At 49.8% G+C, this 23,089-nt stretch overlaps 1 protein-coding gene across 8 annotated transcripts in view; it reads right to left on the bottom strand.

Moving 5' to 3' along the window:
• The window catches only part of PALD1 (phosphatase domain containing paladin 1), a 361,757-nt gene that overhangs the window by 329,247 nt on the left and 9,421 nt on the right, over positions 1–23,089 (bottom strand). For 4 of the 8 annotated variants that reach the window (XR_008378710.1, XM_053582755.1, XM_053582754.1 and 1 more), the window contains exon 1: positions 13,544–13,677. The exons of 1 other annotated variant lie outside the window; for it this stretch is intronic. The gene's annotated coding sequence lies outside the window, so the exon portion shown is untranslated. Of the gene's footprint in view, positions 1–13,543; positions 13,678–13,934; positions 14,063–14,766; positions 15,054–16,830; positions 16,937–23,089 lie in introns of those variants that run through there. 3 more of the 8 variants (XM_053582753.1, XM_053582751.1, XM_053582748.1) reach the window with 3 other exon arrangements.

The following is a 23,089-nucleotide window of genomic DNA, read 5'->3' on the forward strand; positions in this document are numbered from 1 at the left end:
GTGTGGGGGCAGGCAACCTGTGAGACCATTTGGTGCCTACATCTCCCATCTAACACCTAAACATGGACTATGGGGCGAGAGGCTCTGTGTCCTCAACTACCCAGGGGTTCCCCAGGATTCCCAGGAGGTGATCCAGTACCCTGGATTTCCAGAGCTGAGACTCAATCCAGACTCCATAAATGTCTACTTAGTAATCTGTGAGCTCTTTTTTTAAAGCCAAGATATAATTCACTTACCACAAAATTCACCCTTTAAAGTATAGCTGCTCCTCAACTTACAATGGAGTTATGTCCTGATAAGCTGATTGTAAATTAAAAATATAGTAAGCCAAAAATGCATTTAATGCTAGCAACACAGCAGACAGTCCCTGCCTTATAATAGTTCAACTTCAAATCTTTAGACTTTATTATGGTACAAAAATGAAATACATTCAGTAGACCCTAACCCCATGGAAGGTCATAAGGAGCTTCTCAACTTACCCTGGGTGACATCCAAATAAACTCATCATAAAGCGATAGAATGGTGACTGTCTTATATAGTTCATTGGTTTTCAGTATATTCACAAAGTGATAGAACCACTATCTAACTCTAAAACATCAAACTCAAAAAATTACACATGGAATTACCGTAAGACCCAGCAATCCCACTCCTAAGTATATATACCCAAGAGAACTGAAAGCAAGTGTCCAAATACTCATCCTGGGTGAGCAGGTGGCTGTCCCCATTCAGTATCTCTGAATGTCCATGAATGTTCACAGCAGCCAAATAGCCATTCACAACAGCCAAAAACCGGAAACAACCCAAATGTCTATCAACTGATAAATGAACAAACAAAACGTGGTAAGTCCATACATAAGTTACTCATAAACAGGCATGAAGTACTAATACATGCCATAAGATAGATGAATCTTGAAAACATTATACTATGTGAAAAATCCAGACACAAAAAGTCACATATTATATGAATCCATTTATATGAGCTATCCAGCACAAAAAAAGAAAGGTTATGATTCAAATATGAAAAAAGGGGAGAAGTGAGCCTGCTTTGCAGGAAGGGCCATATTCATATTGAGAATATGTAAAGCAAAGCCCAACTCTGTGCCAAATTCCTGATTCCTAGGAGAAATGGGTTTAACAGCGACTATATAGCTGGGTGCAGCAACTCATGCCTATAATGAGAGGCCAGGGCAGGTAGATTGCCTTAGTCCAAGAGTTCAAAACTAACCTAAGCAAGAGCGAGACCCCATCTCTAAAAATAGCCAGGCATTGTGGCAGGTGTGTGTAGGCCCAGCTACTGGGAGACTGAGGCAAAGAGGATTGCTTGAGCCCAAGAGACTGAGGTTGATGTGAGCTATGATGCCAGAGCGCTCTACCCAGGGTGACAAAGTGAAACTCATGTCTCAGAAAAAAAAAAAGAACGAAAAGAGCCACTATATGCAGATTTCAATAATGACACCATTTTACCCTTATCTTCAACCAAGCAAGCCAGTTTTCCAGTGATCAAGAATGTCCTATTGCAACAGACACTGGAGGCTACTCATGAGCAGTTTGAGCTTAAATGTGAGGTCTAATTACCCAAAATTGTCCAATCAGCTAAACTTATCAATACAAGTAGTATTATCAATACTACTCCGCATAGCAGGTGTCAGTGACAGAGGCAAGGGGAACAGAAGAGGCCCAAGGGTGCAGCTCTCTACCACCCAACACTGGCAATGTGGCCTCAGTTAATATTCTTTTAAATTAACACTGTTCATTGGAAATGAGTTGGCTTTCTAGTTTATTAGTATTTCCTGTTTATTTTATAGTTATGTAAAAACTAAAGCATTTATGCCTAGTCTTGTATACATTTAAGTTATATTCCAGTAATAAGTGTGGGTTTCCCCTCTAAAACAAAGTCCACAAAAAAAAAATATGTGTATATGTATATGTGTGTATATTGTATGAAATGTCCAGAATTGGCCAATCTATAGAGACAGTAGATTACTGGGCTAGGAGTGGGGAGTGACTACTCATGGGTATAGAGTATCTTTTGGGGTTGATAAAAATATTGTGAAATTAGGCTCAGTGCCTGTAGCTCAGCAGCTAGGGCATCAGCCACATACACTGGAGCTGGGGGGTTGGAATACAGCCCGGGCCGGCCAAAGAACAATGACAACTACAACCAAAAAATAACTGGGCATTATGGCAGGTGCCTATAGTCCCAGCTACTTGGGGAGGCTGAGGCTAGAGAATTGCTTAAGCCCAAGAGCTGGAGGTTGCTGTAAGCTGTGACACCACAGCACCCTACCAAGGGCGACAAAGACTGTCTCTAAAAAAAAAAAAAAAAGAGGGACTTTACCTAACAATTGCAATCAGTATAACCTGGCTTATTGTACCCTCAAAGAATCCCCAACAATAAAAATAAATAAATAAATAAAAAATAAAAATTGTGAAATTAGATTGTGATGACAGAAGCACAACTCTTTGAATATACTGAAAGCTACTGAATTGTGCACTTTAAGTAGGTGAGCAGAACTCAGATGGAGAAATCCACAAACTCATCCATCCACAACTCCCTTCCCAGAGCCACTGTCTTCTCCTTCTCCTAGAGCAGTGGTTCTCAACCTATGGGTGGCCACCCACAGGAACTGTATTAAAGGGCCGCGGCATTAGGAAGGTTAAGAACCACTGCCCTAAAGGGTTTCTGAGCCCAAGTTGAGGCCCTAGTCACAAGACAATCCCATCCTGGGTGAGCAGGTGGCTGCCCCCATAATGTCACAACACAGGGCTCCTATCTCCTGGAATACACTTCATATGATAGTATTAAGGTACCACTTTGAATTATTAAGTTAATAAAAACTTAAAAACAATGAAAACAACCAAAGTTCGAAGCATGTAAGAAATGGGACTGATTATGTGCCATGTTAAGGAAGACAGCACCAATCACTGTAGATTCAGAGCCTTGGTGACCCAGTGGGCTGGGGTCAGCATAGGGCCAGGAGGTTAAAGTCTGAATGTGGGCAGCCCCCCTCTTCCCCAGGAGGCCACAGACAGCCCCACCCTCCACCCACACATGCACACCAGACGGGACTCCTATCGGTAAGGCCCCAAGCACACTACCCTGGCAAGGGCAACCTCATTGCAATGAGAAGGGAGACTCAAACGTCCCTCTTCTATCAACCCAACAAATCCTCCTCTCCTGGAGACTATTCCTTCTAGTAACACATCATGGAGACAGGAAAAGGCTGCCATGTGACGGGAGTCAGTGGTGAAGCAGCAGAAGGACACGGACCCCCAGGACAGGTCACCACAAAGGGTATTTTGGACAGACTGATGATCCCTTTTATTCCAATGCCTCCTTCCTCCAGAACCTGCTCGAAATTAAGCACCTCCAGGAAGCTTCATTCCATCTGCTCCACAGCCCTACTGAGCCCCAGCTCAGAGCATGCCCTCAGAACTCCTTAAGACCCACTGTCACATGAAAAAAATCAGGCCACACAGCCAGGGACCAAGTGTGATTTATACCTAAAAATCAAAAACTAAACAAATGTATAAAGAAGCAAAGAAAAAGACCAAGGGATATTCAGCAAATCGCTGATAGTGTTACCTCTGGGGAAGAAAGAGGGAAAGGAGGGGAAGGAGTTTTATAATTTACTTTCTCTCTATGAAGCTACTACTTGAATATATTGGAAAGATAATGTTATATTCTGTTCCACACACTCGAATACTACACAGCAATGCACATACTACACCTCTGGAAAGTACAGTAAAGGGATGACTCTCAAAAGGCATCACACTGAGTACCTAGCATGTGACTACCTATTAAAGGATTCCGGGTGCATGGAAATCTAGAAAAAGCAAAATCATAGACGTGTGAACCAGGGCCCACAGGTGGGAGTGGTGATCACCTACAAGGGGTGCAAGGACCCTCCTGGGCGATAGAAATGTCCTCAGACTTGAGTGCCACCATGTGTCACTGAGGTAGTGGCTGCATGGCTAAGACATTTACCAACACTCACCAACTTGTACACTTAGAATGGGTGAATTTTATGGTGTGTATACTTCAATAGAACTTTTTTTTTAAGGCAGGAGAAGGAATGGGGAATAACTGCTTCATGGGTACAGGGTTTTCTTTTGAGGTAGAAGAATGTTTTAGAACTGACAGAAGTAGTGGTTGTACAACACTGTGAATGTACTAAATGCCATTTAATGCAGTTTAAAATGAATAATTTTACGTTGAGTGAATCTCACCATAGTAAAAAGAAAAAATTATAATAGAGAAAAATACAATTACAGAGGAGAAAATTCCATTTTGCAGATGAGAAATTTGGGCTCAGAGGGGGCAGTCAACTGCAGCCTGGGGCTTACTCACTCGACGCCTCAGGCCCAGTTAGGAGCCTCCTAGAGCAGAGACTGCTCCACATCTCCCCCAAGGGCTCTGCAACTATGAGGCCCTGCAGGGGGGATCCATCTCTGGGGCATCCAGAAACCAGAGCTTTGCAGCCAGCCTTCGAGTGAGCCAGACGGGACAGACCTGCAGGTTCTCCAAGTGTCCATAAGCTCTACCAGACAGGGCTGCCTTAGGAGGCAGAGGTGAGCACCCAGGAAGCAGGTGGTCACGGGAGGCTAAACCACCACTCAGATCAAGTCTGGATGACATCGTCAAGGATGATGGGCTCAGTCACTACAGGGCAGCAATCAAAAGGGACACGTGGCAGGTGGTGGCCTTGCCCACCCAGGCAACAAGAAGTGGGAGCAGAAGCAGATGCAGATCAGATCCCGGAGGGTAAGTTCCCTGTCACTGTGTGGTACTCAGATGAAAAAAGGTACTGACCAAGAGACAGTGGCTGAAGAACAGGTCCTTGGAGAGAACTTATCACTCCCTATCACTCAGAGTATATGACAGCAAAGAAACTTCTTTCTGGAGGAGTATCTGGCATTGACCTCTCAGATTCTGAACAACTGGCAAAATTTGCTAGAATGAAGCCAAGAAAAGTTAAAGAAGATGATGCTCCAGGCTCGGTGCCTATGGCTCGAGCGGCTAAGGCACCAGCCACATACACCTGAGCTGGTAGGTTCGAATCCAGCAGAGGCCTGCCAAACAACAATGACGGCTGCAACCAAAAAATAACCGGGCGTTGTGGCAGGCACCTGTAATCCCAGCTACTTGGGAGGCGGAGAAAGGAGACTCGCTTGAGCCCAGGAGTTGGAGGTTGCTGCAAGCTGTGATGCCACGACACTATACCCAGGGCAACAACTTGAGGCTCTGTCTCAAAAAAAACAGAAAGAAAGAAAATGATGCTCCAAAAGGCTGTACAAAGATGTTCAGGAATAACTCTGCCATGAGAAAATACCCACACACACCCAGGCCCAGGGTTCACATCTGTGCAGAAGCCATAACTACATCAACTGGCCCATACTGGAGAGAAACCCCCCGGCCAGTGCACAAAGGCCACAGGAAACACCTCACTGGACTTCAATTCATGCACACACACGTGCTAATCCATACCAGAGACAGGCCTTATGTGTGCCCTTTCAGTGGTGGAAATAAGATGTTTTAACCAACCTGAAATCTCACATTTTAACACACGCTAAGACCAAGACCAACCAGTGAAAAGAGGAGAGAGAAGACTCTTCCTAGCCACAGGAAGCATCTTCCAGGGATGCTCAGAATAAATATGTCTCTCGTTTATACACCTAAGGAATATGTTTTGATAAAGTAGTAAGAATAATTTTTTTAAATAATTAATAAAATGATATTGCTAAGATGTTCTATCTTGCTCATAATCTCATTTCAAAAATACAGCATTAGGTAGGGCAAAGTGGCTTACACCTGTAATCCTAGCACTCTGCAAGGAGTTCCAGACCAGCCTGAGCAAGAGCAAGACCTGTCTCTACTAAAAATAGAAAAATTAGCTAGGCATTGTGGCAGGCACCTACAGTCCCAGCTACTGGGGAAGCCAAGGCAACTGGATTGGTTGAACCCAAAAGTTTGAGGTTGCTGTGAGCTATGATGCCACAGCACTCTACTAAAGGTGACACAGTGAGACTCTGTCTCAAAAAAAGAAAAAAATGGTATTATTAGCCAGGCTCATTTCTATAATCCCAGAGTTTGGGAAGGCCAAGGCAGGAGGATCACTTGAGGCCAGGAATTTGAAACCAGCCTAGATGACATAGCAAGACCCCATCCCTACAAAAAAATTAAAAATTGGCCAAGCATGATGGCATGCCCCTGTAGTCCTAGCGAGTCGGGAGGCTGAGGCAGGAAGATAGCTTGAGCCTAGGACAGAGGTTCTCAACCTGTGGGTCAAGAGCGACAGGAACTGTATTCAAGGGCCGCAGCATTAGGAAGGTTGAGAACCACTGGCCTAGGAGTTCAAAGCTGCAGTGAGCTATGATTGCACCTTTGCTCTCTAGCCTGGGCAACAGAGTAAGGCCTTATCTCTAAATGCATTCATTCAAAATAAATTTTTAAAATACAGTGTTTTTGTAAACCGTGGTCCTGACATAGGACAATTCATTAACTTTGCATCAAAAGGCAATTCTTTAAATAACAGTACTAAAAATTACACTCAGGTGGCACCTGTGGCTCAGTGGGCAGAGTGCCAGCCCCATGTACCGAAGGTGGCGGGTTCAAACCCAGCCCGGGTCAAACTGCAACAAAAATATAGCCAGGCGTTGTGGCAGGCGCCTGTAGTCCCACCTACTCAGGAGGCTGAGACGGGAGAATCACCTGGGCCCAGGAATCGGAAGTTGCTGTGAGCTGTGTGACAGCACAGCACTTTACTGTGGGCGATAAAGTAAAACTCTGTCTCTACAAAAAAAAAAAAAAAAAAGACTCGTTTCACATTCTTATAAACATGAAGCTCAGCCAGCACTTATAATTTTTTAAATTTTGTACTTTCCATGTGTGCATATTATATACTTTTGGGGGATATGCTTAATAACACTAGGTGTATTTGCCAGAGGTTGATAACTTTGCTTGCAATAGATTTTCTTCAGAAGAATGGAGAGTTACACTAAAACTTCAGAAGTATTTTTCCATAAAAAAAAGTGACATATTGGGCGGCGCCTGTGGCTCAGTCCGTAAGGCGCCGGCCCCATATACCGAGGGTGGCAGGTTCAAACCCGGCCCCAGCCAAACTCCAACCAAAAAATAGCCGGGCGTTGTGGCGGGCGCCTGTAGTCCCAGCTACTCGGGAGGCTGAGGCAAGAGAATTGCTTAAGCCCAGGAGTTGGAGGTTGCTGTGAGCTGTGTGATGCCATGGCACTCTACCGAGGGCCATAAAGTAAGACTCTGTCTCTACAAAAAAAAAAAAAAAGTGACATAAGTCGTTTGCTATCTTAATTTTGATTGTGTCCTTGAATGTGAATGCATTTTGTATAACTGTATCATATAGCTGTACTGAATCACACAGTATTAAGTACTAGGACGTGATTTAATAATGTCAATCAATTTAAACCCATTTTACTCACTTTTTTCCAAAAACTACTACCAGATGCTCATACATAGTGTGATTTCTATAACCTGCTCAGTTTCAGAAACTGCTCAGTTGTGGAATGTATTGTACCTTTTAACACTTAATGTGCACAACCCATGTAACAGAAAAGGCAACAATAAAATACTGATCCTAAAGAGTAAACAGCAGAGGGAGACATGCCCATTAGCCACTTTGTGATTGATGGGCATGTCAATCCCATGAATTGGGAGTAGGGGTTAGTAGGGGAGTAGGAAGGGGTTAACTATCTGAAGTTCTCCAGTTCCAGGAAAAGGAAAAGGGGAGGAGAAGTTCCCCTCTGTGCTTCTCAATGGAATCTTCAAATGCATCCCAGTGTCCTGTCCTCTACTGGGGAAGGCCCTGAGGCCAGCAGAGCCTGCAGAGCGGAAGGCCTGGGCTGAGCGGGATGCAAAACTGGCAAGGCCCAGGTCACACAGGGACACCCCCGACACACAGCCCCTGCTTGCCCTACATACACACCCAGCCTCTTGGCAGCTTGTCGGGGCATCCACAGTCCTCCCAGCACCACACCCTTCCTCTGCCTGGAACTTCCCAAAGCCTCAGTTCCCTGGGACACGCCTAGTTCCCAAAGCCCCAGACACTCCCTACTGCCTGCCATGGGCATCCAGGTGACAGTAGGCACCTCAATAGTGCCCCAGCTGCAGCCCAGGCAGGGCTCCTCTTTAGCCTAAAGCCAGTCCACATGCCAGTTACAGGAACTATCTAAAACCCCTCCTGAGGGCTATCACACTTCCGGCCTGCTGCTCTTTGTGCTGGGCAAGCCTTCCCTCCGCCTTGCAAACTCCTAACCATTCTTCAGCCCACATGAAGTGTCACACATGCTCCCAGGCCAACTTCTTCCAGCTCCAACCACAGCTGGCACAGACTCCATCCCGGCAACAGTAGGGTATGTATGGCCCACGGTGTGCTGCGTCTCGCTCACCTCCTGACAAGGACTGAGTCTACTCTACCTTTGGATCCTGCACCCCGACTGAGCCCAGAACCAAGAAAGTCCAGAAACCCAAATCAAGATACCATCCTGGTCCCTTCCCATCATGACATTGTGCAAGCACCCTGGCCTGTGCTGAGAGAGTATCAGTGAGGGTGATAACATCAGCACTAACGTGTACCAAGCACTGCCAGGAGCCAGACAGTACCCTGAGGGCCTTCCATGCCAGTGACATACTTATCCGAGGTACCATCATTAACCCTGTTACACAATGGAATTGAGGTACAGAGAAGTTAAGTTTGTTGCCCAGAGCACACAGCCAGGAAGAGAGGGAGGAGGAATTCAGACCCTGGTGCTCTCCTTTCAGAGCCTGATGCCAAGTCTATTGGGGCAGGGGGTGGGGGGGCAGTCAGAGGAGTGTGTTGGGACAAGCCCTGAGTGGCAAAGTAACTCAGAGACTGGAGACCAGTGCTTCCTGACCGCCTCTTTCCCCAGGTCCCAGTCAAAGCCTAGGAAGGCAAGCAGAGCCTCCCGCCAGACTGAGCCTGCTGCTCAGGCCTACCCTCATGCCTCATGCCAGTTTAGGGACAGTCACAAGAAACACACAGGCCTGTCTGCAAGCGCCTTGGCCTGATGCAGGGGAGGCACACGGCCTGGCTGCCCACTGGGAGGCAAGAGCCATGATTTGGGGTTATTCTTAGCAAACCACTGGCTCCCCTCCCAGAGGCCCAGCAGCCCAAGCTTCCATACACCCTGCCTGCCACTTCCTGACTCTGTGTTTGGAGGGAGGGTGGGCAGCAAGTGAGGACAAAGCCCTCCAGCTTGCATATAAGAGGTGCCAGGGCCATGTGCCTGGCTGCTGAGGAAGCTCTGGAGCTCTGGGGAGTCCTGGTCACAAGAGAAAGCTCATAATCAGAGTCCCGTCCTTCCGTGTTCACTGAGTGCCCACTTTGTGCCAGGCACTGGGCCACTTTTTTTTTTTTAATTTTTTTCTCCCATTTAACCCATACGACATCCCCAAGGCGTGGGGGTTACTGGCCCCACTTTATTTTTTTTTATTTTTAATTTCAGCTTGCTTGCTCATTCTTCTTCATTTGAAGTACTTTTTTTTGTTTTTGTTCATTTTCTTCTTTTTTTTTTTTTTTTTTTTTTTTTTTTGTAGAGACAGAGTCCCACTTTATGGCCCTCGGTAGAGTGCCGTGGCCTCACACAGCTCACAGCAACCTCCAACTCCTGGGCTTAAGCGATTCTCTTGCCTCAGCCTCCCGAGTAGCTGGGACTACAGGCGCCCGCCACAACGCCCGGCTATTTTTTGGTTGCAGTTCGGCCGGGGCCGGGTTTGAACCCGCCACCCTCGGTATATGGGGCCGGCGCCTTACCGACTGAGCCACAGGCGCCGCCCCATTTTCTTCTTTTTTTTAATGTTCTTCCTCTGGCGATGCCCGTTGCCTTCCTAGTAGCTGGGATGACAGACGCCCACCACAACGTCCGGCTGTTTTTGATGTTAGTAGAGACAGGGTCTTACTCTGGATCACTGCTGCTCATACTGGTCTCGAACCTCTGAGCTCAGGCAATCCACCCGCCTCGGCCTCCCACAGTGCTGGGACTACAGGTGTGAGCCACCACGCCCAGCCACTGGCCCCACTTTAAAGATGAGGAAACTAAGACATTAAGTAACTTGCCGAATGTCACACAATGAGTTAGCGTCAAACTATATCTAGAATCTGCACTGGATCCCAGTTACCAGAGTGGACAACGGAGATAGGAACATAGTCAGGGGTGGAGGACCCCTCCCCTATGCAAGTTCAGAGCAATGGCTCTTATCATCAACCCAACTGCATGTGTGTCCCTTCTGGCTCCCCCAGGGATTGTCCCTTCCCTGACAAAGACCCACAAGCTTGGGTTCAGAAAGAGAATGCCACAGCTAATGGCTGGGTGCAGTGGATCACGCCTGTAATCTTTGCACTCCGGAAGGCCCAGGCAGATGGATTGCTTAAGCTCAGGAATTGGAGACTAGCCTGAGCAAGAACAAGATCTCGTCTCTAAAAAGAGCTTGGTGTTGTGGTGGGAGCCTATACTCCCAGATACTCCAGAGGCTAAGGCAAGAGAATCACTTGAACCCTAGAGTTTGAGGCTGCTGTGAGCTGGGACACCACGGCACTCTACCGAGGATGACAAAGTGAGACTCTGTCTCAAAAAAAAAAGAGAGAATGCCACAACTAGATTCCTCCCCCATTCTGGTTGGAGCACCCCACCCAGGCCAAATGGCCTCATTTCAGGAATCTTCTGGAGACCCAAGGAAGATAAAAGTGAAGGTTCAAGGAATTCTTGCTGGCGTTTTTTTTTTTTTTTTTTGAGACATAGTCTCACTCTGTCACCCTGGGTAAATGCCATGGCATTATCATAGCTCACAGCAACCCTCAAACTCCTGGGTTCGAGCGAGCTTCCTGCCTCAGCCTCCCCAGAAGCTGGCACTATAGGCACCCGCCATGATGCTCAATCAGTTTTTTGTTTTCCTATATTTTTAGTAGAGATGGGCTCTCATTCTTGCTCAGGCTAGTCTCCAACTCCTGGGAACTCAAGCAATCCACCCACCTCAGCCTCCCAGAGCACTAGGACTGCAGGCGTGAGCCACTGCCACTGTCCCCAGCCTCCTCCTGGTACTTAAGACACAAACCCAGCCCTGAAACTTAGGGAGTGGGGAGGTCAAATGACTCTCAAAGTAAAACAGAGGACACTGAGCCCTCTGGGATTCTCAAACCCCAAAGTAGGAGTCTAGAAATTAGCCACACCACAGAGCACCTCTACCACCACCACCACCAAAACAGGGCAACTTCTAGCACAGCTACCACATGGGGAAATGGTGATGACTGAGGAATGTACACCTCGGACTATATCTCCATAGCCACTTCTGTCCAGGTCCTGCCCTCTGTTGTCAGATGACTCTGGCAGACACATGAGTCTGAATCTCTGGGTGCTCAGAGCCCACTACACGTCTGCCCAGGTACTCAAGCCATTTCCGTGAGGCTTTCTTATGTCTGTGCATGTCAGTTCCCATCCTTGTCTGTGCTCTGGTGAGTCCACTTCCATGTCTGCCTCCCGATTCAAACCCCAGCAACTATCTAAATCTGTCTCGTCTATTTCTGCGGTCCACGCTGATGTGTTCATGTGTGTCTTCCCCCACACACATCTGTGTCCCTGCGTGGCTTCCCCCCCCATGTCCATGTCCTGCGTTGCATGTTCACCTCTCGTCTTCCTGTGCCTACCCTCAGGCATATCTGTCTCCAGCTCCTCTATGTCTCTGCCCACGCAGCTATAAACCTGAGCATCCACACACGTACATCTCTGCCCATGCAGGCACCCCTACCTGTGCCTGGGAGTCCCAGGTCTGTGTGTACCACCAGAGGCAGGTGTTCATCTGAGTTGTCACAGTGCCAGCCAAGGGCTCTGGGGTGAACTCAGCAACTCCCACTCTCAGAATTGTACCCAAGGCCATGGGACAAGCACACTGCCACCTCCACAAAGTGTTCCAGAAAAACAGAAACCTGCCAGGAACAATGGGGCAGGGGTAGAGCCCCAGGTACTGCACAGAGGTGAGGTCAGAGCTCCCCCCGTGTACCACCTACCTCAAGACACCCCAGGCCCTACCCTGCCTATCCCAACCCTATCTCAGGTCTGCTGAACTCACAGGAAACCGTCTGGCCCACTGCCTCCTGCCTCCACCCCACCCCAGTGATGAAGGCTCTTCAGAAAGGAAGTGAGGACTTCCTCCCACTTGCCTCTGAACCTCCTACAAGGCTGGCTCTAAACCGCAAACCTCAGGAGATAACACGGCAGCTAGGAGAGTCTTGCACTCACCTAACCCAAGAAATCGAATAGGTTTCTTCAGAAATCTACCAGCAGGGAAAAAAATACCAAAAACTTGGGAGTGGGGGTGAGAGGCATATACAGAGGCACACACCTACTGAGCCCTCCTACTGCTCCCTGCCCTTGGAAGTGGTGAGAGGTGGCAGGGTAATAGGGTGGGTGGGTAGGGAGTTGAACATTTAAACACATTTTCCTAGTTGCATGAGAACTGGATCCCAGCTCCCCCAGTGATCTCGCAGCTCACTTTTCTCATGTAGCAATTAACTGTGTGTAGCTTCTTAGTATTTACACTACCACTAGTCCAGGATTAACTGTGTGTCGCTTCTTAGCATTTAATACTGCCACCAGTCTATTGAAACCCTGTATCAGCAAACTGTCTGCCTGTTTATGTCCTGTCTTCTTCTGAAGGACTGAACCATGTGAGAACAGAATCCTCCCACCTCTACGCTGGCCCAGGGCACAGTCCCGTACCTGGCATGTAAGCAGGGCACAGTCCCGTGCCTGGCATGTAAGCGGTGCTCCGCGGGTTCAGGTTGCTCTCCCCAGACACCAGAGTTGGACCTCTGGTTGGGACAGCAGAGAGATGCCCAGAAGCTTCCTGAGGCAATTAAGCTTTTTTCCATCTCTGACTCCCCCAGAGGCAAAAACAGGCTCTAACCATCCTGGCCACCTTAAAGAGCTGGGCGTAGCTGCTCTCCCATAACCACACTCATTCTGACAGATCACTTCAGGAAAACTCTCTGAAATTAAAAAAATGGACTCTGCTCAGAGCCCCAGGCCTACAGAGGAAGAGGGCCAGACTGGGCCAAGAATCAAAGCCTGTGTCCACTGGGACATCTGGACTCTTCCCCTGTCTGTGGGCCTCAAGCCCCGTAGAATTGGGTCTGGGGACCTCACCTTCGGGTCACGAGTAAGCTTCCCTCCCCACAACTTTGCGTGAGGCCTGGCCCCTGGGCTATGTGCCCAGGCCCGGTAACGAAAAGTAGAGGTGCCACCATCCCACGTCTACTCAGGACGGCAGAGGTAGCCCAGAATCCAACATACAAAACCACCCAGTACTGCTCGCTGTCTAGTGAAGTCCCGCTTGCCTTCTAGGCACCAAATGTGAGCGGGTGCGTTCTGGAAGTCCAGGACCCTCTCCCCTCCGGCGAAGGGAAGCGGGTGGCTAGAGCCCCCCTAGGCTGGTGGACGCACGGGGTCTCCAGGATTTGCCCTGCCCTCGCCAGCCCGTGTCCCGATTTGTCGGTACCTGCCAGCCGGCAGCTCCAGGGGGCATTCGTGCTCCAGCGGCCGGCGCGCTGCGCCCGGACTGCGGGCGCGGAGTCGGACAGCAGCCGGGCGCGCGGGGCGCGAGATCCGACTCGCTCCTCCGAACTTCCCCAGCCCATCCGCGGGCAGAGGCGGCTCCGGAGGTGGGCGGGCCGGGCGGACCAGGCAAGGCCAGGCGAGGCGAGGCGAGGCGAGGCGAGGCGAGGCCACTAGAACGCGAGCGCGCGCTCCCCGCGCCCGGCGCCCCGCGTGCCCCGCACGGGGGGCGGACCCGACCCGGCCGCCAATCACCGCGCCCGCCGCCGCCCGGCCGCAGAAGCCAGGGCCCCAGTGCGGAGGGGCGGTGGGCTCGGATTTAAAGACACACTCACCCCGGACGCGTCCCGACAGCATCCCAGCAGCCGCTCCTAGGCAGGCGGGGGACGGCGGGCCCCACCTTCCTGGGCCCCGCTTCTTCCCTCCACCCGCTCGCTCCCGGTAAGGAGGAAAAGTTGGGGGCAGGGGTAGGTTGGCTGGGAAGCCAGTTCCTCTTCCCTAGTCGTTAGCGTGGCTCCTTCTGGAAGACACCCAAATCGGACCTCCAGCCCCCCACCCCGACAGAAGAAACCAGCAAATGCCCTCGGCGCCACACCCCCTCATCCCCCACCTCCCGGTGAGACCGGACGGACAGCCGGGACTTCCTTTGCCCCCACTCTGCTTTTACGGCCTGGCCGAGCCTCAGCGGGACCGAGGCGAGTGTCCGTGCTCCAGGACCGGCCTCGCCTTGCTGTGCGGCCTAAGCGAGGAAATCGCACTGTCTGGGCTTCAGCCTCCCAGGTATCGAAGAGCGAGCACCCAGAGCGTACAGTGCCCAATCTCCCATGGAGATGCGCCTCTGCGCCCCCAGCGGGTAAAGAGGACCCACAGAGCAGGAACTTTGGAGGGACGGGTCCCTCCACCACCACTCCATGGCTCAGGCGGTGACCCGCACCAGAGGGCCTGCCCGTGCCTCCCACACCACAGGGCTCGCACTGGGCGTCAGCCAGCCGCGCCCACCCGTACGCCCCTGCAGCTTCACAGCCTCTCAGCTCGAAAGCCCCGCGGCTCCCCACGTGCGCTCACTCTCCGGCCGGCCGAGGCTTCCTCGCAGAGACACAGGCTTTGCTGTTTCTGGTGAGTCACTTCCTCCCTCTCTCTGCTCCGCACTCAGGAAATCCTTCCTACCTGTTGCTACCTTCCTCGCCCCCTGGGCCTGAGCGGTGAGCCGGGACACCCCAGGATGAAGGCAGCGCGGGCCCCAGCTCTGTCCACAGTCAGGTTGGAGGGCGCTGGGAAAGGGGCAGGTAGTGTAGTCCCCGTGGTCAGGAGAGAACGAAAGACAAGACAAGTGACTCATCTGTGGTGCTCTTACCAGGTGCTTAGCTCATAGGTCTCAAGTGCTTTGCCTAGATGGTTTTGCGATCCCCATTTTCATGCATGAGGAAACTGAGGCCCAAGGAAGACACTCTGGGCTTCCGAACTCCTCCTGCCTCACACCAGTGTCCAGGAGGAGAGCGGCAAAGTTCAGGAGTGGCCTTGAGAAGCAGCCCTGACCTTCAGAGTCCAGAAGAGGTAGGCTGGAATTGGCTCCCAAGTCACTGGCTGTGTGGTCTAGGAAAAGCAACGTAAGCTCTCTGATCCCCAAGTTCCGTATCCATCAGATGGCCCTATTCTGCTTCAAAGGGGGGTTCAAGGAGCCCAGGAACTGGGCAAGTGATGCCCAGGTGTAGGGTGTGGCACACTGTAGGGCTCCATCTTTGACATGGTCCTTTCCTTCCCCCTCTTACCACAACCCTATATCCTAGTCCACCCCCTGTCAGATTCCCCAACTGCAACCCTGCCATTGTAAGGATATATGCCAGGATGATACCCTCCTCCGGCCCAAGACGAAGGGGCATGCACACACACACACACACACTCTCTCTTTTTTTTTTTTTTTTTTGTAGAGACAGAGTCTCACTTTATGGCCCTCGGTAGAGTGCCGTGGCCTCACACAGCTCACAGCAACCTCCAACTCCTGGGCTTAAGCGATTCTCTTGCCTCAGCCTCCCGAGTAGCTGGGACTACAGGCGACACACACACTCTCATACACCCTTACCATGCTGGGGTTCTAGAGGACAAAAGCCAAGTCTGACCTGTCTTCCTTCATTCATTTACCTTCACCAAACACACAGGGACTTGTGGATGGCCCCATACAGCACTACCTCCACCCAAGACACCACACACATACAAGACACCACCTTATCGTCTAAAGAAGGCCAGGGACCTGTGGGTGCCTGTACAAATGTGTGCTGTGTTGACACGTTTGCATGTGCACATATGTGCTTGGTCTCCTGCACAGTGCCTGGCACATCTTCATTCATTTATTTGTGTTCCCCATGCACACAGTAGGTGTTCTTATTGAACTAAATAGAGAAGCCCAGAGCAGAGATATCCTCAGAACAGCCAGCAATCACCACCCTTATGGCTCTAACAGACAGCCTCAGGGCTCAGCAAGCAGGCCCCAAGAGTAGAGAGCTGGGGGCTTGGCAGTGTCTCAGGGTCAGACTGCATCCAAACCACAGTGCCGAACCTCTCTGCCCCACCGCCAGAACCCCAGAGCGTCTGCCAAGACCCAGCTCAGAGCAGTAAGTCCTGCAGCCCTGGCAGTCTGGGGGGATTGCTGGGGGTGTCTCTGTAACCACAAGAAAGCCTTTAGGACCAGATTTGCCCCAATCTGTGCCTGGGAGGGGTACAGGGGCTGAGTAATGGAGGAGAGAAAGACATAGCCCAGCCCTGGGTACCCCCAAGGGAAGGTCTCTGTGCCCTCGGTTGAGCCAACTTGAGCCTCTCAGCCTGTAGCAGAATTTCCCTGAGAAATCTGGATGCTCAGAGTAGAAGCCCATGAGAAAAGAGGGCTCAGGATAGTATCCCCCACCAGCATTACCCCCTACCCAGTCACACACACACAAGCACCCAAGATCTCACCTTATTATCTAAGGTACAACCATAGGTAGAGTGTACAAATGTGTGCTGTGTTGAACACATTTGCATGGACACATGAACACATATGTGCCTGTGTTGCTTGTGTGTGAACTCATGTTTACAGAGATGCACGTTTGCGCAAGTGTCCAGTGAGGGTGAGTGGATATGCGAGTTAGCATGTATATACATGTGGGTATGTGTAGCGCACACACAAAGCAACCCACCACAGTCTACAACCAGACAAGCTACTGAAGCGGAGAACAACGAATAACTCCCGTTACTCACGCTCCAGCAGAGTCACCTGTGGCCGTCCACAGCCCCCTCAGCCCAAGCAAGGTGCTGGTGCCCTTTCTTGGAGAGAGCTCTCAAGTTCAGTTGCTGGGCAGAAACTAGCTGTGGGAACTCTAGACTCCCTCATAGGAATACTCAAGCCAAGAATTATTTCCTGACAGGCACAAATGACTCGCCGGAAGGCAGAGGAGCTGGATTCCAACCAACAAAGAAGAGACTTGACAAAAGATGGGAAACAGGCCCTGCTGCTTTTCTCCCCGCCAAGTCCACCACAGGCTGGGGGACACTGAGGCCGAGGAATGGACAGCATCAGGGCAGGGGCTGACCTGACTTTGCTCCCTGTGACCACTTACTGCCAAGAACAGGGACCATGTGGGCCATCCAGGGTGGGTCTTGGGACCTGCAGTGCCACCCCAAGCCCAGTGTCTGTGAGCCTCAGGTAGCTCCCTGCTGCCTGAGTCCCTGTCTGCCCTGACTGGGTGCCTTTGCAGGCTCCTACCCCATCTTCAGGAACTAGCACCCCTCCCTTTCTGTGTGCAATTCCAGGCTTAAAGAAAGACATGGGCTTTGAGCAGAGCAGACCCAGACTCAGATCTTTAGACATAGCAGCTTTATCACTATGCAACCCCTTCCCTACAAATGACTGTATTTCTCTGTCAATTGTAAAATGGTGCTAACAGCAGTTCTTACTTCCTGGGAATGTCTGGAAGATTAAAGAGGAGCCTGGCACTCAGTCAGTCAGTGCTTGCTGATGGCAGCTGTTATTGTCATTATTACACATATCGCCACCAGACCTCACACTGTGACCCAGCCTGTTCCATCTCCCGTCTTCCTGCCTTAGACTCCTCCTTCACCTGTCCTCAGGATCTCTGTCCACACTGGACTTCTTCCCTCTCACTTCCCAGTGCCCTGCCGGCCCAGGATACATGTCCAGTAATTAGCATCATCATTATCATCACCATTATTAATTTTTGGTTATATCCTCCTCTGGTTTTAAGTCCAAGGATCACATTTCCCATCTCCCCAAATTCACACACAAGGATCAAACTTTTTTGACCAAGACCCAAAGTAAGAAATCTATTTTACACTGCAACCAGCTGTGCAAATTTATGAATATGAATTATTCACAAAAAAGTGCTTAGCCTTACTGCATCTGATGCATCGTGACACTTCCTCATCTATCCTGTCCTGTTTCTTTTTGTTACTGCTGACTGCATTAAATTGATTTTGCCTGTGAACTGCAGTTTGAAAATGCTACACAGAACTTGCTTGCCTCCAGCACCACTTAGGGCCTGATTGAAGAGTGCCCAGGACATACAGGAGGAGGGTGTCTCCAGAATATTCTTTAGGGAGAATGCTCCATCAGAGGAGGAAAGAAAAGGAGGAAGGAAACCTGGCTCATTCATTCAGCAAATATTCATGCAGTCAGTCAACAAACACAGATTATTTGCCAACTTTTCTTTTAGGGCCTGAGAAGTGAATGAGACGGATAAGGTCCTGCCTTCATGGAGCTGACATTTTAGTGGGAAGACACTATAAGCAAATTCACAACAACAAAAGAAGATTATTTCTTCTGGCCTTGCAGGGCTGTCAGCGGGAAGTGAGGGCCCAAGGCCAGACAGCCAACCCCTGTCTGAGTGGGAGCTGCTCAAGCACTGAGCTACACGCAAAATAGTCCTTTTTTTTTTTTTTGAGACACCTGGGTAGAGTACCATGGCATCATAGCTCACAATAACCTCAAACTCTTGGGTTCAATCAATGCTTTTGCCTCAGCCTCCCACCACAAAGCCTGAATGCCTGGCTATTTTTTAGAGATGGGGTCTCTTGTTCAGGCTGGCCTCCAACTCATGAGCTCAAGCAACCCACCCCTCGGCCTCCCAGAGTGCTGGGATTCAAGTGGAAGCTGCCATGCCCAGCCCACAAAATGTTCTTTAAGGCTCAGTGCCTGTAACACAATGGTTACAGCGCCAACCACATACACCAAGGGTGGCAGGTTCAAACCCAGCCCGGGCCAACTAAACAACTGCGACAACAACAGCAACAACAAAAAATAGCCGGGCATTGTTGCAGGCACCTGTAGTCCCAGCTACTTGGGAGGCTGAGGCAAGGGAATCACTAAGTCCAAGAGTTGGAGGTTGCTGTGAGCACCATAGCACTCTACTGAGAGCAACATAGTGAGACTCTGTCTCAAAAAAAAAAAAAAGTTCTTTAAATCCCTACTCCGTGCCTGACCCTGGCTTGAGGCACAGAGATGAACAAGTCCTGTCCTGTCCTGGAGGTGCTCACAGACCTGGGGGGAGAAAGACGAGTAGACTAACTGATCATTTCAGAGCCATGTGTTTCCTACAGGGTGAGGGTGGGGCAAGGGAAGTATGGGTGGGTCACTCAGCAGAGCAGGAACCTTCTAGGTCATCTCAAGGTAAAGTAGATGCCATGACAGGGCCCAGCTAACTCTAGCAACGAACGGTAGTTTGTTTTGGCTTCTGCATCAGATAGACCTGACCTTTAGTTCAGTTTCTGCCACTTAGCTGCTTTCTGAGCCTAAGTTTTTACATCTATAAAATGGGGACAGCCATACCTACTTTGACAGTGTTTTAAGATTAATAAATTTAAAGCTTTTAACAAATAGCTGTCTAAGAGGAAGCTGAATACACAACAATAGTTATTTTCATCATGATCAAAAGATTCCTGTCTACTGCGTCATCCTTCTGCCCTCACCTCCTCTCTCCCAGAGCCAGCAGCCAGGTCTTGCAAAGTGACCCCTAGAACAGGCAGAGAATCCCCACCCCCACTGCCATCAGAAAGGAGCTCCAAGTGGCCTTCTGCTGGCTTTCACTGCAGAGCCCCAGGCCCTGGACACTGGGAATAGTAAAGGACTGGGAGGGGGCTGCCAAACCCTGCAGCAGGGAGACCATCCATCCCTGAATAAACAGGCTGTCACCCCTTCCCTCCCACCCTTTCTTTCCTTTAAATAACCCAGATCTGTTGCCCAGTTGTCTCCAAGCAACACCACTCCACGCTCCCAAGGATGTCTCTCTCTGACAGAGCCATTTATGAAGATGCTGTGGGGAGATGGGGGTGGGGTAGGGTCAAGGGAACTATAGAGGCCAGGCCTGACACAGCCTCCAGGGGCCTTCATGTGACAAACTTCTGGTCCCCAAGAACAAAACTCCTGGGCTGACACCTTTCTGGACCAGTGAGTATGGGTGAGGAATGTCTTACCAGGAATGTTCTGGGAAAGGGGGAGGCCCCCAGACTTACCGGGAAGGTCCCAGATGTTCTGCAGCTTGAAACACATAGGAGTGGAAAAGATCACTTGCCAGTGCCAGCCCTCACTGACTTGTGTTATACCAGTTAGGCCGCCACCCTTTCTGAGCCTCAGAGAGCCTTAGTGCTAGAAGACAGCTTTGATGAAGGGTGGGGGAGAGACATACACATTTTTGGCAGTATCCATCCAAATGCAGACCCTCTGCCTCAGCACTTCTATTTGTAGGGACTTGGCTTGCAGATGTGCTTGCACGTGTGCAAATTGACAAAGCTAGTCATGTTTGCAAGAATGAAAGATGGAAAATCCGAAAGTTCCGTGATAGCAAGGTGATTGGCTGCATAAACTATGAAACATCTGAAACTAGAAATACCATGCAGCTATTTTAAAACCCAAGGCAGATGTATGTAGGCTGACAGAAAATGCTCCGTAGAGTGAGGGGTGAGGTCTGGAGATGGTGTCGACCATGACAGTGGGGTCCTGGAGGCAACCTCAGTGTCTGTCTCTGGGGGGAATGGCTAAGTCACATGGATTTCAACCGTGAAATCCTGTCCACAGTCACAGTGCACACACAGAAATGTGGAACGAGCTTGAAGACAAAGTATCCAGGGATCAAAATAATATATGGAGTTGGATTCACTGTGTAAAGCTATTGATGTGAAGTAACAGCACTTATACACAGAATACCGTAATTTTTTGAAATGAGGATATGTACATTATATAAAAACATTTATCAAATACATTACCATGGGGGCCTATGAGAAAAGGAATAGGATGAAGAGAAAAATGCCACATCTGCTGCTGATGATAATGTGCTGTGAATTAGGGAAAATCATGCACTCAACTCCCCAGCTCAGATAGAAAGGAGGAGCAGCGAGGGACAAAGGAAGCCAGGAGACAAGACGCAGAGCAGAGCCTCTACTATGCTAGCACTTGAGGAACTCTAAAAAGAGCATATGTACATCACGTGTGCACACGTGCATGCAGCCTTGAATAACTCTGAAGGACAGCTAACAAACCAGTAGCATCAGTGCCTCTTGGACAGAGAACTAGGTGGCTGGAAACTTTTGTTTTTTTTTTTTTTTTTGAGAGACAGTCTCACTTTATAGCCTTCAGTAGAGTGCCGTGGCATCACACAGCTCACAGCAACCTCCAGCTCCTCGGCTTAGTTGATTCTCCTGCCTCAGTCTCCCGAGTAGCCGGGACTACAGGTGCCCACCACAACGCCCGGCTATTTTTTTGTTGCAGTTTGGCCAGGGCTGGGTTTGAACCCGCCACCCTCAGTATATGGGGCCGGCGCCCTACTCACTGAGCCACAGGCGCTGCCTGAAGGAAACTTTTCATTGCATACCCTCTCATGCATTCAAATTTTGTTTTGTTCCATGTGGATATGTTATCTATTTTTAATAAAATAAATTAAATCCTGTTTATTCTTATAGGCTTGTATACACACAGTTAACTCTGGAAGGCCATGGAGGAAGCTGGGAAGGGAGCCTAGCCCTGGGAGGGGAACCAAAGCCTGAGAGAGGGGAGCAGGCTCCTTCTACTTTCCTTTTGTGCAGTTAGGTTTTTTCACCATTCATTATGACATTCTAATAAAGTCCCTTTTCATTTTAATTTCAAGCATCCTACACATATACACATGAATGTAGAGAATGGTATAATCAGTTCTGCATGCCCATCGTCCAGATACGACAACTACCAAGATGTCACCACACTTGCTTCATCTACCATTTTCTCTCTTTGGGGGAGGTTTCTTGCTGGAGTATTTTAAAGCAACTCTCAAACATCACACTGTTTACCCCTCCCTGCATAGAAATATGATAGAATAAGTGCAGGTTTTTTTTTTTTTTTTAGAGACAGTCTCACTTTATCATCTTCGGTGGAGTGCGATGGTGTCACAGCTCACAGCAACCTCCAGTTCCTGGGCTTAGGCGATTCTCTTGCCTCAGCCTCCCAAGTAGCTGGGACTACAGGCTCTCGCCACAACACCAGGCTATTTTTTGTTGCAGTTTGGCCGGCCGAGTTTGAACCCACCAACCTCAGTATATGGGGCCAGCGCTCTACCTGCTGAGCCACAGGCACTGCCCCCAGAATAAGTGCAATTTAAAGAAACAAAGTCCGAGGCTCGGTGCCTGTGGCTCAAGCGGCTATGGCGCCAGCCACATACACCTGAGCTGGCAGGTTTGAATCCGCCCCGGGCCTGCCAAACAACAATGATGGCTGCAACCAAAAAATAGCCAGGCGTGGGCGGCGCCTGTGGCTCAGTGGGTAGGGCGCCAGCCCCATATACCGAGGGTGGCGGGTTCAAACCTGGCCCCAGCCAAACTGCAACCAAAAAAATAGCCGGGCGTTGTGGCGGGTGCCTGTAGTCCCAGCTACTCGGGAGGCTGAGGCAAGAGAATCGCTTAAGCCCAGGAGTTGGAGGTTGCTGTGAGCTGTGTGAGGCCATGGCACTCTACCAAGGGCTATAAAGTGAGACTCTTGTCTCTACAAAAAAAAAAAAATAGCCGGGCGTTGTGGCGGGCGCCTGTAGTCCCAGCTACTTGGGAGGCAGAGGCAGGAGAATCATTTGAGCCCAGGAGTTGGAGGCTGCTGTGAGCTGTGATGCCACAGCACTCTACCCAGGGTAACAGCTTGAGGCTCTGTCTCAAAAAAAAAAAAAAAAAAGAAAGAAGCAAAGTCTGAGAGGCCAGTCAGTGTACCCTATGTGACCTGGAGGGATCCCTATACTACTAAATCCATGAGAGGCAGTGGTCACCTGCCTGTTTGACTGTTTCCAGCAATGAGAAACTCATTACCTGACCTAGTCTCCTTTGTCCTTGGGCCAAGAGCGAGTCTTCTTTTTCAGAAGGGACAGGTACCAGCCCACTGTCCCTTTACATATTACAAGCACCCAGCAGCAGGTAGGGGCAGCTGGAAGCCCCAGGGAAACAGCTTAGCCCACCAGAGTCTGCTCATCTACACAGCAAACTCAGAAGCAATGCA

Source organism: Nycticebus coucang, chromosome 3 (assembly GCF_027406575.1).
Source record: "Nycticebus coucang isolate mNycCou1 chromosome 3, mNycCou1.pri, whole genome shotgun sequence".
Lineage (NCBI taxonomy): Eukaryota > Metazoa > Chordata > Mammalia > Primates > Lorisidae > Nycticebus > Nycticebus coucang.